This window comes from Carassius gibelio, chromosome B21 (assembly GCF_023724105.1).
Source record: "Carassius gibelio isolate Cgi1373 ecotype wild population from Czech Republic chromosome B21, carGib1.2-hapl.c, whole genome shotgun sequence".
Lineage (NCBI taxonomy): Eukaryota > Metazoa > Chordata > Actinopteri > Cypriniformes > Cyprinidae > Carassius > Carassius gibelio.
Genome location: NC_068416.1, coordinates 4,455,065 through 4,470,630, shown reverse-complemented (window position 1 = coordinate 4,470,630; position 15,566 = coordinate 4,455,065). Strand labels below are relative to the sequence as shown.

Genomic DNA, 15,566 nt, shown 5'->3' with positions numbered 1-15,566 from the left:
ATTCCTTCTTAGAGAAAAATGGTATATGTGAGGATTTCCAGTCAGGATTTAGACCGTATCATAGTACTGAGACTGCTCTCCTTAGAGTTACAAATGATCTGCTCTTATCATCTGATCGTGGGTGTATCTCTCTATTAGTTTTATTGGATCTTAGTGCTGCGTTTGACACAATTGACCACAGCATTCTTTTGCATAGACTTGAACACTTTGTTGGCATCAGTGGAAGTGCATTAGCATGGTTTAAATCGTACTTATATGGCCGCCATCAGTTCGTATCAGTGAATGAAGATGTATCATATCGATCCCAAGTGCAGTATGGAGTACCTCAAGGCTCAGTACTAGGGCCGCTACTCTTCATGCTTTATATGTTACCCTTGGGAGATATCATCAGGAAACATGGTGTTAGCTTTCACTGTTATGCTGATGATACTCAGCTCTATATTTCTTCGCGGCCCGGTGAAACACATCAATTTGAAAAACTACTGGAATGCATAGTTGATATAAAAAAATGGATGACGAGTAATTTCTTACTGCTAAATTCAGAACCAGAAAACAGAGGTGTTAATTATAGGACCTAAGAACTGCTTGTAATAACCTAGAACACTGTCTAAGACTTGATGGTTGCTCTGTCAATTCTTCGTCATCAGTTAGGAACCTAGGTGTGCTATTTGATCGCAATCTTTCCTTAGAAAGCCACGTTTCTAGCATTTGTAAAACTGCATTTTTCCATCTCAAAAATATATCTAAATTACGGCCTATGCTCTCAATATCAAATGCAGAAATGTTAATCAATGCATTTATGACCTCAAGGTTAGATTATTGTAATGCTTTATTGGGTGGTTGTTCTGCACGCTTAGTAAACAAACTACAGCTAGTCCAAAATGCAGCAGCAAGAGTTCTTACTAGAACCAGGAAGTATGACCATATTAGCCCGGGCCTGTCATCGCTGCACTGGCTCCCTATCAAACATCGTATAGATTTTAAAATATTGCTTATTACTTATAAAGCCCTGAATGGTTTAGCACCTCAGTATTTGAATGAACTCCTTTTACATTATACTCCTCTACGTCCGCTACGTTCTCAAAACTCCGACAATTTGATAATACCTAGAATATCAAAATCAACTGTGGGCGGCAGGTCCTTTTCCTATTTGGCGCCTAAACTCTGGAATAACCTACCTAACATTGTTCGGGAGGCAGACACACTCTTGCAGTTTAAATCTAGATTAAAGACCCATCTCTTTAACCTAGCATACACATAACATACTAATATGCTTTTAATCTCCAAATCCGTTAAAGGATTTTTAGGCTGCATTAATAAGGTAAACCGGAACCGGAAACACTTCACATTACATGTACTTTCTACATCATTAGAAGAATGGCATCTACGCTAATATTTGTCTGTTTCTCTCTTGTTCCGAGGTCACCGTGGCCACCAGATCCAGTCTGTATCCAGACCAGAGGGTCACTGCAGTCACCCGGATCCAGTACGTATCCAGACATGATGGTGGATCAGCACCTAGAAAGGACCAGGACAGCTAGAGCCCCAGATACAGATCCCCTGTAAATACCTTGTCTCAGAGGACCACCAGGACAAGACCACAGGAAACAGATGATTCTTCTGCACAATCTGACATTGCTGCAGCCTGGAATTTAACTACTGGTTTCGTCTGGTCAGAGGAGAACTGGCCCCCCAACTGAGCCTGGTTTCTCCCAAGGTTTTTTTCTCCATTCTGTCACCGATGGAGTTTCGGTTCCTTGCCGCTGTCGCCTCTGGCTTGCTTAGTTGGGGTAACTTAATCTACAGCGATATCATTGACTTGATTGCAAATAAATGCACAGACACTACTTAAACTGAACAGAGATGACATAACTGAATTCAATGATGAACTGCCTTTAACTATCATTTTGCATTATTGACACACAGTTTTCCAAATGAATGTTGTTCAGTGCTTTGACACAATCTATTTTGTTTAAAGCACTATATAAAATAAAGGTGATTGAGGGATAGGAATCAGATGGTTAAACAGTATACATGGGTCAAGATGTTAGATTCCTCTTTTACTGGTGCAAGATTAGACAGATTATATGTTAGTAAAAAAGAAAACAACAAAATCATGAATGCAAATATTTTTCCTAATGGTTTTTCTGATCATCATGTTGTTACTATTGATTTTAAAATTAATATAGTACAGCGTCCAAAGTATTATTGGCATTTTAATGTTAAATTATAGCAGGATAATTCCTTTTGTGAGAAGTTCAGATTATTTTGGGAGATGTGGAAATTGAATAAGAGTGGCTTTGAAAATATGACTCAATGGCGGGAGGTTGGGAAAACAGATAAGGGTGTTTTGTCAGCAGTATTCTTATAATTCAATGGTACATATATAAAGGAAAATAAAGCAATTGGAGAACGATCTTTATGATATGGAACATTTGATTGATGTTAATAATAAAGGACTAATTAAGGGCCACACAGATGGGAAATCAAAAATTACCTGTATTACAGTGTATGATGTAGCTGTCCATCAGTGTAAACAATGTGCAAAGTAATTAAACCAAAAAGTACACGATTTATAAAGTTATTGGCTTCTAAAATAAGGATTCGACTCTGAATCGCTGAAACGAGTCGTTATAAATTTCAAATCTTTTGCCCATCTCTATGTACGTCACTAGGAACACTTTGCATAATAATCTCCGCCTACCGTCTTGGGAGAAACAGAACTCTGACCAGCCCCACCCCCCACACAGACGCTCTGGTTGGTGTGATAGTGTCATGTCAAGGAGACAGTGTGTTTCTGTGTGTAAAGGCAAGTTTGTTTTATTTTCACTGCCAAAGAATGAAGATCAGAAGACCCAATGGCTAAAATTCATTTTTACCACAATACCAGAGCAGTACAACAAATCCCTTTTGTACAACATTTCACTGATGACTGCTTTTCTAATCTCGGTGAGTTCAAGGCAGGATTTTCAAAGCGTTAGGCCATAAAAGAGGGTTCATTACCAACTTTATTTGGACCAAAAAGCATCTCCGAATCATAACCTGTAAGTATGATTTTATAGTTATGTGTTTGTTTTCTCCCGAGCGTGTTATCAGTATGTGTGCTGTCTGCAGCCTTTGTCTGTGCTGATGATCTTCATTTACAAACACATCATTAAAATGACGTGTAACTCCGTGAATACTCAACGAAGATACATGAGAGAGATATCTATAGAAAGCTTGACTTTAAAACTAAACAAGTGCTGCAGAAAATATTCTTTGATAAGGTAATGCATATGAAAACAACGAGATGTCCGTTTTTCACTTCTCCCTTCATTATATCTAATGTGACCACGCCCCCGCGCTGAACGTGCTATTCAGATAGATAAAGTCGGCATCTAGTCATAGCTGGGGGCGTGGCGAGGGCGTGGGGGAAAACACTACGAGCATCGTGTGTATCTGAATGGCAAAATGCACATATTGAGCACTCATTCTCGGAGACACGTAGAACAATTGTAGTCTCTTATTCATATACACTAGTCCATATCGATATTTGATTACTTTTACAGCCCTAATATAGATGTATTCATTCAAAAATATCCAAATCCCATGACGTTCTGCTTTATACAACAAGTTCTATTTTTGACTGGATTCCGCGATTCAATCAATCAATCACCTTTATTTATATAGCGCTTTAAACAAAATACATTGCATCAAAGCACTGAACAACATTCATTTGGAAAACAGTGTCTCAATAATGCAAAATGATAGTTAAAGGCAGTTCATCATTTAATTCAGTGATGCCATCTCTGTTCAGTTGAAATAGTGTATGTGCATTTATTTGCAATCAAGTCAATGATATCGCTGTAGATGAAGTGACCCCAACTAAGCAAGCACGAGGCGACAGCGGCAAGGAACCGAAACTCCATCTGTGATAAAATGGAGAAATAAAACTTGGGAGAAACCAGGCTCAGTTGGGGGGCCAGTTCTCCTCTGACCAGACGAAACCAGTAGTTCAATTCCAGGCTGCAGCAAAGTCAGATTGTGCAGAAGAATCATCTGTTTCCTGTGGTCTTGCCCTGGTGGTCCTCTGAGACAAGGTATTTACAGGGGATCTGTATCTGGGGCTCTAGTTGTCCTGGGCTCCGCTGTCTTTCAGGGCAGTAGAGGTCCTTTCTAGGTGCTGATCCATCATCATGTCTGGATACGTACTGGATCCGGGTGACTGTGGTGACCCTCTGATCTGGATACAGACTGGATCTGGTGGCCACAGTGACCTCGGAATCGTTTCGCAAACACAGACGGGGTAATAATATAATTAATAATAATTCCTTACATTTATATAGCGCTTTTCTAGCACTCAAAGCGCTTTACATAGACAAGGGGGTATCTCCTCATCCACCACCAGTGTGCAGCATCCACCTGGATGATGCGACGGCAGCCATAGTGCGCCAGAACGCCCACCACACACCAGCTTACTGGTGGAGAAGAGACGGAGTGATGAAGCCAATCAGTAGTTATGGGGACTGTTAGGAGGCCATGATGGTCCGAGGCCAATGGGCGAATTTAGCCAGGATGCCGAGGTCATACCTCTACTCTTTTCGAAAGACATCCTGGGATTTTTAATGACCACAGAGAGTCAGGACCTCGGTTTAGCGTCTCATCCGAAGGACGGTGCTTGTTGACAGTATAGCGTCCCCATCACTACACTGGGGCGCTAGGACCCACACAGACCACAGGGTGAGCACCCCCTGCTGGCCTCACTAGCACCTCTTCCAGCAGCAACCTAGTTTTCTCAGGAGGTCTCCCATCCAGGTACTGACCAGGCTCAGCCCTGCTTAGCTTCAGTGGGAAACCGGTCTTGGGCTCCAGGGTGATATGGCTGCTGGCTGAATTTATGAATGAATGAATTTATGGTGAATTTATGAATGAAAGTGTAAAAGTTCTGACACAAAACTAAGTTGTTAGGTGTCCACATGCTTTTTTAAGTGGGTTTATGTTCGAAGCTAGGCTAACGTTACATAGTTTTGCTTCAGGTAGAATGATAAGGCTAATTATATATGCATTCTACTTTCTGAAACAACCTTACACAGTTTTGATAACGTTAATAATGAACATGATGTTAATATAGCCTGCCTGTGATTAAATGCCGACTGCACACACACACATGCTTAGTCTTGGGATTCCACAACTTCCCTTGATCATCCTCACAACTTATTGCTTGTAGCCATTTTGTAATCCTTTCCGGCTCTGTATGTTTATTAGGAAGGATGTAGAACTTCAATTCATAATTTGTTAGTTTATTGGAGGTACAGAAAACGACACAGCAACTCTTCGGCGTGATTGTCCCTTTTATTTTAATTGGCGCCAAGGCAATGTTTTCCCCCACGGGCTAAATTCACATCACGTGACGGGGTGTTCCCAGGGGCATTCCCAGACTTAACGTCTGTATCTATTCAAACTGAAGCGCGCGGCTTGAATACGCCCACACAGAAGAAAAAGCAGCGAGACTGTTCAAGTTTTTTATTTTACTGTTTGCTTCGCGATGAGAGGAATAATACACAATTCAAGGCATTGTTTACCGTGAAGTTGTGTGTGGAACAACCAATCAAAACTGACTACGTCAGTTGACCAATCAGAACACAGTATGCTATCGAAAGGTGGGGTTTAAGGAAACTGAATCTTTTGAACAGCTTTGTGCGAACCGTTTGAGGATCTCTGAGAATTGAGGTAATTTTAACCTGATAAATGTCACCGTCCCGTATACGGGACGCCTAAATTTACTTCAATATATTACAATTATATCCTAATCTAAACATGACAAACTATATATCGTTGGAAAGGTCTAAGACTCCTAAATAGATATTTGACCACGTTTTGTTGTTAAAAAATTATGAAGGAACAGTAAAAGATTAATTTATAAAAAGAGTGCACCTCAAAACATATACATCATAACTGGAGTTCTGACCTTTGTCACAAAAAATCTATTCCGCTTCCTTTTTCCCTATCACATATTTTAGTAATCATCATAAATCATATATCATTTGAAAGCTTATATACTCCAAATTCATCTTATGAAAACCATTTTGAAATCGAACACTGCGTTACCATGGAAATCGTACTTTAAAATCTTTTAGCGTGGTCCTCCCCCTTAGTGGGAGGGGTCATATTCCAAATATATTACGGTCTTTTAGAATCAAAACTTTTCATAATCTTGACAAAATACATATCGTTGGAAAGGTCTGAGTCTCAAGATTCCATATTTGGTGGTTATTTTGTCATAGACATAATATTGAGAGAGAAATTGATACATTTGTGTCAAACAAATGCATCCAAAAAATTCAACGGAGTTTCAATGGCCCCCGGTGGCTTTTTGTGGTATAACGCCTAAACAAAATTGCATATGAACCTACATTTTTTGCATATCAACTTCAAATTTGGAACACAACTTATTTAGACATATGGCTGTAATTTTATAGCAATTTTGGATTAAAACATATTTTATTAAATATTTATTTTATATTAAATATAATAAAAATAAAATAATAAACGTATTTACAGTAAATTTAAACTTCTATAACTTTTTTATGCTTTCATTTTTTAAAATGATTTCACTTCTGCAATAATCTGCAGATTGTATTCTTTAAAAAGAGACCAACCTTTGGTCTGTATTCAAAAGCGTTTATGATTTATAACAATTTAAGTGTGAATAGTGTACTTCCACGTCTATGTTCAAAAATGGGGGTGACAGTTAAAAGGTTAAAATGATATTTTGACAAAATTACAATGATTTTTAACCTTGGATGGATTTAAACCCGTTGTACAGGACTTATAAACAGTGATAGGACGCTTAGAATTTTCATCTTACTGGCTCTTTAAGGAATTAAAGAATAAGAAAATGGATTTGAAGGTGTTTTTGGAGGAAAGAGTAAAGGGTGCTTTGATTAGAGCAAGGATAATGTCTATTAAAGAAACTGATGCTCCTACTTATTTTTTTAATTTAAAAAGAAAAGTTGCACAAGAGAAAGTTTTGCATTGTTTGCGTCGTGAGAATGGGACATTGACTTCAAATTTCCATTGGAAATTAGAAAAATGGCTATGGACTTTTACACTGATTTATTTGGATCTACTGACTGTGTTTCTGGAAGTGTTGATCAACTGTTGCAAGGGTTACCTAAGCTGAATGATATGGACAAAGAAGAGCTTGAACAGATGATTCATTTAATGAACTCTGTGAAGCAGTTCAACAACTCTCTACAAGTCGAGGACGAGGAATTGATGGCCTACCAGCAGAATTTTACAAGAACTTTTGGAGCATTTTAGGCAGAGACTTTCATGAAGTAGTTTGTGAATGTTTTGTGAGAGGAATACTTCCAAGTAGTGTCAAAGGGCGGTTATCTCTAATTCCAAAAAAAAGGAGATCAGTTTGTTTAATGTGTTTAGATTATAAAATATTATCTAAATATTTAGCTAATAGGCTAAGTAAATATGTAGATAGTGTGGTGAAAAAGGAACAAACATACTGTATTCCAGGTTATACAATTATGGATAATTTGTTTTTAATGAGAGATGTTATAGATTTTTCGATGAGTAATAATTGTGATGTCGGGTTTTTATCTATTGATCAGGAAAAAGCCTTTGATCGTGTGGGACATACATATCTTTTTGAGGTTTTAGAAGCTTTTGGGTTTGGGAATAATATTGTTGCTTGGATAAAGTTGTTGTATAATAATGCATCTGTTTTAATCAAGACAGGAGGTGGGGGATTGAGTAGCCCAGTAGCTGTTAAAAGAGGCATTAGACAGGTGTGTCCTCTTTCAGGGCAGTTATATAGCTTAGTAATTGAACCTCTATTATGTCATTTAAGAAGTAATTTGAAAGGTTTTTATGTTGCAGAAAATGTGAAATGTTCTGTGTCTGCATATGCAGATGATATAACTGTGTTTGTAACTGGTCAAGAAGATATTCAAGAAATTTGTAACTCTATTTGAAAAGGCTTCTTCTGCGAAAGTAAACTGGGGGAAAAAGTGAGTTTATTATGGTTTATTATGTGTGGTTTATTAAGTGGTTTATTATGGGTGAATGAAGGAATGGTGGGATACCTCACATTCCAGGAGGCTTGGTGTGGGGAACAGAAGGTATTAAAGTCTTAGGAGTCTTCTTGGGTTCAGAAAATTATAGGAAAAAGAACTGGGAAGGGATGCTGAATAAGGTGTTAGCTAAGTTGTCTAAATGGAATTGGCTATTACCTGAACTATCCTATAGGGGTAGAGTCCTGGTCATAAACAATTTGGCTGCATCCATGTTTTCAGAAAGTTTGAGGAACTGTCTAATTAGAGCTGGATGTACTAAAGTTAAGAATCTAAGAGACGCAAACGGATGGAAAACTCAGGAAACACTGCAGAAGAACACTGGAATACATTATAGGCGCGTTGTATCTCAGGTGCTGAAGGTAGTGAATGCAGCTTTACCAGGAGTCTGCAGAGAAGCGTTAGGACTTCAACAAGTGTAAGAGGAGGAGAAAAAACTGTGCATTTCCATTGATTTATGTGTCTGCAGCGACATTGGAGGAGTTTAAGGAAGATAGCGGCATGATTTTGTCTTTTAAAACACCTGAATTGGGGGTGTTTCAGGACATTACTAAAAAAGCACTTTAATCTGTGTGTGTCAAAATGTATCACTGGCGTGTTCTTGAAAAAGTCAAGACTTGGAGGTGGTCAGAATTGTTTGGGCCAGACTTTGGTGGCTGCTGGAGATCTCTGTACAAATCTCCTATAGAGAAACGTACAGCAGATTTACAGTGGCGGCTAATTCATGGTATTATAGCTACGAACAGACACGTGGCGAACCTGAATTCAGAAGTTGGGAAAAATTGTTCTTTCTGTGGAATAGAAGAAACTGTGGATTATTTATTTATTCAATGTAAGAGGTTAGGAGGTCTTTTTCGTATTTTAAAAAGTTGGTTTGAAGGCTTTGGTGTAGAATTTTCAGGTCTACCTGGCCAAGGTGCTCAAAGAGCTGCACGTGGACAGTGCTGTCCCAGAGGTTTTGCAGGAGGACCAGGAAGTATGTTCCTCTCATTCCCCTCTTCCCTTGCTAGTTTTCACGCAGAGTCATTTTGTGCCTAAAAGAGTACATATGTTCTTAACCTTAATGGATTATCTATATCACTGCATTTTCTAAATCAAACAAAAAAAGAAAGTGCTTCTGAAAATATGACTGAAGGACAGGGCAAAATAACACCACAAGAAATGGGTCAACTCATACAAAAATATAAGGCAATTTTGATTAAAAAAAAAACACCAGCTGCATCAGGAGTTGACAAGGGAGATGACACAGCTGCATCATGGCCCTTTTCACACTAAAGGAAGAGGTATTGTGTAAGAGGCACTCCTTACGGGGTTTCTTCTCATGTGCTGTGTGCCTCCATGTCCCTGGCCTCTTTCACTATGGGCCAGGGCTATCAAGCAACTCTGCCTTGTCTCTCAATGAGCAGTGTGGGCCAGAACATGGACATATTTTTGTGTCAGAGGAGTCTGGAGTCATGTACCGAGCCAGAGAAACAAGTGAACACACCAATAACCCTGGCTCTGTGTTCACTTACAGCCTAGAGCTGGATTGAGGGGAACAGCTTGTGGTATCTGTAGCACTGGGCACAGGATTCCCCATTTGCTTTGATACAGATGTGACATCCATAAAAGGAACCACTGATCGTTAAAAAAAGCTAGATGTCCAACCGTCTCTAATCTTGCACCCTAAATGTTTGGGCCATTTAACACTTGTTGTGTTACATGTCTTATTACCTCTGCTACTCAATGAATGAGCGTAAGCAACCAGTGGTTTTGGGAATATCTAATGCCCTAGACACGACACACCAGGAGGTTAAACTGGCCAGCCAAAAAAAAAAAAAAGACCAGTCCGAGGTGAAACCGCGTTTTTCTAGAAAATCATACTATTGTAGTAATTATATATATATAACCAGGTGGCGTCAGTGAGCTGATTTTAACCTAGCGTTAATTCACTCTGGGCATCTTTCTTTCTTTCTTTCTTTCTTTCTTTCTTTCTTTCTATTTATTTCGTTTTGCAGTCTCTACTAATGAGCCTCCACACTAGCTTTGCCATTGATTTACCAATATATGTTATATGGTTGCATCAACTGAATGAAACTTATTAAGCCAACAGTTATTTTTTTTTTAAAAAGTTATTTTTTTTTTTTTACAGTTTTTTTTATTTTATTTTTTTTTTATTTTTTTTAAATAATCTGAGAAATTGTTAAAATCCTCTGTTCATCTTTGGAACCCAAATTAAGATATTTTGTATTAAATAAAACCTGGTCTACAATAGAAGATGCACTGAATTGCTCTCAAGATCTTAAATGTAAAGTTACTTAGAGGTCAGTTAGACATTCACCATAATGCAGGTGAAATACAAGGCCACAAATAACAAAGGTAAGAAGAGCAGTGGCACATCAACAGAAACAGTGAAGCTTGGTGATCTCAAAGAAAAAGCAGCTGAGGAAAACAGAAGGAGTGGTGAGAATATGAGGAATTATAGACAAACAGGGCCAAAGCAGAAAAAGGCAAGAAAGAGGGCAATTGAGAGGGTTAGCCAGAACACCAAGAGGCTTAGTGAGCAAGGAAAGGACTGGATAAATAACAAATTATGGAGAAAAGTGGGAATATTTTCAGCAGCGATCATTTATTTATTTATTTTTTTAATTTTTATTTAATAAATGTAACGTTACAATGTGTGGTTAGTCTGTAGCGCAGCCTGTGGACAGCCCACAGTAGAAAACACCCTCTCTGATGTCACAGATGTCCCTGGAATAAAGAGATAACGTCTTGCTAGAGTGGCCAGCTTTGGGAAGGCAATAACCGAGCAGGAAGTTAGAGGCTAGTTCTCAAGGAGTTTGTCTGTTCCTTTTACTGAATATTTTCGGGTTAAAGCATAATTTTAACAGATTCAGCACATTCATATGCATTTGCTTTCCAAGTAATGCATTTAAAAAAGTAATCTTACAGTGCTACTTCATCTGTCTCTGATTTTGAATAAGCAGAAATCTGTAAGAAATGCATCGTTCTGTAGATAAATGACGAAATTGTACTGTTATTTTCATCACAAACAAAATTTTCAGAGCATAATGCAGCAATTATACCTTTTTTTAATGCTGACAATGTTATTAGTTTGGCGTGTGGTAAGGATAAAAAAAGTTTGCACACAATAGCCTAAGACACTTTGAAACCCTCCTGTTATTTTATTTATTATTTTAATATAGGCTTCGTTATGAACATAACAATGAAATACACTGAAATACTTTATCCACGGAGTGAAGGCGGAGCGGTGTTTCTGGTATCATAGCACGCGGAGCAGAGTGATTATAAAATGCTCAGAGCAGAGGGAATTTGTTGTCAAAAATTGTTGTCCCTCATTTTTGGTCATACAGATAAAAGTAATCAATCTTTCGACGTTTATTTGTGTGCACTCCGAATAACAACAAAACGCAGTGCTTTTGTAAAATAATTAGGCCAAAGCAAACAAGATGCAGTTTCTGCCATCTGGGTCATGTGAACTTGAGCGTGACCCAGGTTAGCATGGATGATTTACATGAAATTTAATGTGTGTGCAATATGTATATATAGGGGGATGCGTGGGATTTCCCCCTTTTTGGTCAATTATTTCCCTGCCTCTGCTTAATTATTTTATATCCCCGGTGGGGATAAATTTATTCCCCCCCCTCAAAGTGATCCATGCTACTACACTATTGGCGAGATGGATCACAAAACTTATCACGGATCTGTGGTTTGATTAAAGTCAATTTTATTTTATTAAATACAATTTTTATATTTATATTTTATATTTATATTTATTAAATGAGCTACTTTGGCTGGCGCGCAGCCTCTCTGTATTCACCACTCTGCAGACTTGCTCAATGTCCCGCCCACAGCTCTATCTGATTGGTTACACCTCACAAGTGATAGCCTATCAACACTTGCGAGACGGTTGAAGCCGGTCCGCTAGGCAGTGGAGTTGCTAACTTGGCTACTTTGTCGCTAGATTTAGTGCCTTTTTTTCTAAAAAAGTGACTAGCGACAAATCTAGTGACTTTTTGGACAATCATTATTTAGTCTCTGAGACTCTCTGGTGCTGCCGTACGAGCGTGAGGTCTCTCTCTCTCCCAGCACAAGCCTCTCTCTCTGTATATGCTGTGTTCAGTGAGCACAGAGAGGAACAGCACTTTCAGTAAAAAAAAAAATATGTATAAGGAGCAACGCGAGCAACTCGCATTTAAGCTTTCGCTTCGGAGCCGAGCACATCGCTTGCTGCAATCACCGGAGTGTTTACAAGCAAGAGCTGGTGTTGGTGTGTTGGTGCGATTCAGCGGTTCGTCTGGGTTTCCTGCGACAGCTCTCGCGTTCCCCTGAGCGCTTCAACACCTTTAAAAGAGACAATTTCTCTCACAAAAGAGATACGGGCAGATTTGCGTCTTTTTTAAAGATGTAATTTCGCCCGTGTGTTTCTGGGTGCGGTCGATATATCGCTTCTCGTGACGGTCACGATCGTTGTGTCACGTGTCTGGGCTTCCAGCACGCTGAGACTGCGTTCGTGGATGGCTCATGTTCTCATTGCGGGGACATGACCATCTCGGCATTGAGATCGAGACTCGATTACCTTAAAAGGTATAGAGTCCCCTCTGCCACACCCCGTTCTAGCTCTTCTTCTTGTAAGAGGGCTACTTCGGCTGGTGGCCAGGGTGATCTGAGGGTTACCGTGTGGGCTTCCCCGACGAGCGAACCTCCTCGGGCCACACCCCCCTCACATATGCCGCAGCCAGTCGAGTTCCCAGATGAGTTTGCTGGACCCTCTCAGGCTCCTGACATCTCATTCGGGGCTCGCGAAGAGGACCGTATGTCGATCGCCGCATCACAAGGCGGGCTTGAGTCCTCGGGAGATGAGGGTTCGGCTGCGTTACCTCCCTCAGGAGTGCCAGCGTTGTCCAAGTCCAATCCCGAGCTGACGGCCGTGCTTTCCCGGGCAGCGGAGAGCATCGGGCTTGAGTGGATTCCTCCACCTTGTCCTGAGCGCTCGAGGCTGGATGATTGGTTCCTGGGGGCTGCTCATGCGGATCGCCAGCACCCCCCTCTGGTTCCTTTCTTCCCGGAAGTGCACCAGAAAGTAACTAGTTCATGGAAGGCACCTTTAACTGCTCGAAACCGTTCTGGTTCTTCCTCCGCCTTCACTGCCCTCGATGGCGGGGCAGCCAAGGGGTATGCTGGGATTCCCCCGGTGGAGTGTTCTGTTGCGATGCAACTGTGACCACAGAGCGCCTCCGCTTGGCGTGGTGGTCCCAAGCTGCCCTCCAAGGCCTTTAAGTTCTCATCCACGCTTGTGGCCAAGACTTACAGAGCTGCGGGCCAGGCTGCTTCTGCCCTGCATGCCATGGCCTCACTTCAGGTCTATCAGGCCAAGCTGCACGAGGGCGGTGCTGACCCAGCGGTTTTGCAGGAGGCGCGCACTGCTACCAACCTCGCTCTCCAGGCGACGAAGGTCATTGCGCGCTCCTTGGGTCAGGTGATGTCCACTTTGGTGGTCCAGGAGCGCCACCTATGGCTGAACCTGGCAGACATGAGGGACGCTATGCCTCCCATGCCGGGGCTGTCTGCTCCACCACGCTGCCCCACTGTGGGTACGCCTGTAGTCCCCTTGACCCCGCTGGTTTGGTTCCTGGGAGCCTGGCTAGAGCTCCCCAGGCCTTCCCGCTGGCTCATCCGGATACTCAGGCTCGGCTATGCGATTCAGTTCGCCCGGCGTCCCCCCAGGTTGGGTAACGATGGTGGGCAAAGATGCCCCTGTCATGCGCGCGGAGGTCACGACCCTGCTGGCAAAGGGCGTGATAGAGATGCTAACGCCCAAGCGCATTTTCGAATGCATTCGTCCAATGGATTGGTTTTCAGCGATCGACCTGAAGGACGCATACTTTCATGTCTCCATTCTTCCTCGACACAGACTGTTTCTTCGGTTTGCTTTCGAGGGGCAGGCATATCAGTACAAGGTTCTCCCACTCGGGTTGGCCCTGTCTCCCCGCGTCTTTACGAAGGTCACGGAGGGAGTCCTGGCTCCTCTCAGGGAACAAGGTGTCCGTATCCTCAACTACCTCGACGACTGGCTGATCCTAGCTCACTCTCGAGAGCGGTTGTGCGAGCACAGGGATCTGGTGCTCAGACATCTCGCCCTTCACACTTTCCCTTCTGCTGGCCTCCGTAACAGACAAAGAGCTGGTCTGAGGTCCTAAGGCACCGAGTTCTGTCCACGTAGGTGCGGAGCGCACGTACTGGACAGAGCAGTGCCAGGGCTGGGTCTGCCTCCTCCAGGGGCAGCGCTTGCAAGTTCACCACCTGATTCCTAAACGGAGTGGTGGGAACTTTGGGCACGTACCCAGGCCGGGGTCTCAAGATAACATGAGAGTTAGCCGGCCCGAATTCCATGCACGCTTCGTCAACTGAAAATGCCTGCAGGTCCCCGACCCTCTTCACCGAAGCCAAAGTCGTCAGGAGCGCAGTTTTCAAAGATAAAAACTTTAGCTCTACTGAGAGCAAGGGTTCGAAGGGAGCTCTCTGCAGTGCTGATAGAACCACTGCAAGGTCCCAAGAGGGGACTTGCTGAGGGCGAGGCGGATTGAGCCTCCTTGCTCCTCTCAGGAACCTGATGATCAGATCGTGCCTTCCAAGAGACTTACCTCCAACAGGGTCATGGTGAGCCGAAATGGCAGCCACATAGACCTTGAGGGTGGAAGGAGACAGCCTTTGTTCCAACCCCTCCTGAAGAAAGGAAACGAGAGCATTGGCTATTAGTTATTGTTCAGCATTTCTGTTGCATACTTTAGGTATTTGTATTGGTTTGATCTCATTTCTGTTTGTCTTTATTCTTTGTTACAGTTTTACAGTACAATAAGTACAGTTTCTTCGTGGAACTCAACAAAAGTTATGCCTTGTGTTTTTTTTTTTTTTTTTTTTTTTTTTTTTTTTTGGAGAGCTTTGCAGTGTTAGCTAACTGTCAAGCTTTGAAGAAGCAACTCATTTCAAGGACAGTATAGTGAAAGGACAGGTGCACGGCGGGCACACTTGAACAAGGTTCTGTGCAGCAGCAATGAGTCTATGGTCAGGCAAACAGTACCAGCCATCTTCACATAATGGGAGTGTGAAAAAACAGCAAGAAGCTTATCAAAGTACTGTTGCATGTGCAAAGTCAATACAGTCACATGCTCGGGCTAAGGCAGAGGCTACCCATGCTGAACTTCTCTTTGCAAAAGAAGAAGCCAGAATTATAAAGCAAAAAGCTGACCTTGAAGCGAGTCTCCATATATTAAAAAGTTGCTGCTGCAACAGCTGAAGCAGCTGCATATGAAGAAGATAAGTCTATCAAGAGTGAACTTAGTCCAGAGTTATTAGAGTTACCTATCAGTTCAGCTCAATGCACCTCTGAATATGAGGCAGCACTCAGAAGCACACCCTGGGGAAGTTCCATTGAAGGTTGATCCACTAGTCTGCCACAAGATGGAGCGTGCAAAGTGTGAAATGGCCATGAAGGAT

The 15,566-nt window shown here is 41.7% G+C and overlaps 1 protein-coding gene across 1 annotated transcript in view; it reads left to right on the top strand.

The window, feature by feature from the left end:
* Positions 1-1,363, top strand: part of LOC127985962 (uncharacterized) — a 215,384-nt gene extending 214,021 nt beyond the window's left edge. Inside the window, exon 3 of the transcript XR_008160708.1 lies at positions 660-1,363. The gene's annotated coding sequence lies outside the window, so the exon portion shown is untranslated. The remainder of the gene's footprint in view (positions 1-659) is intronic.
* Positions 1,364-15,566: the final 14,203 nt, after the last annotated feature.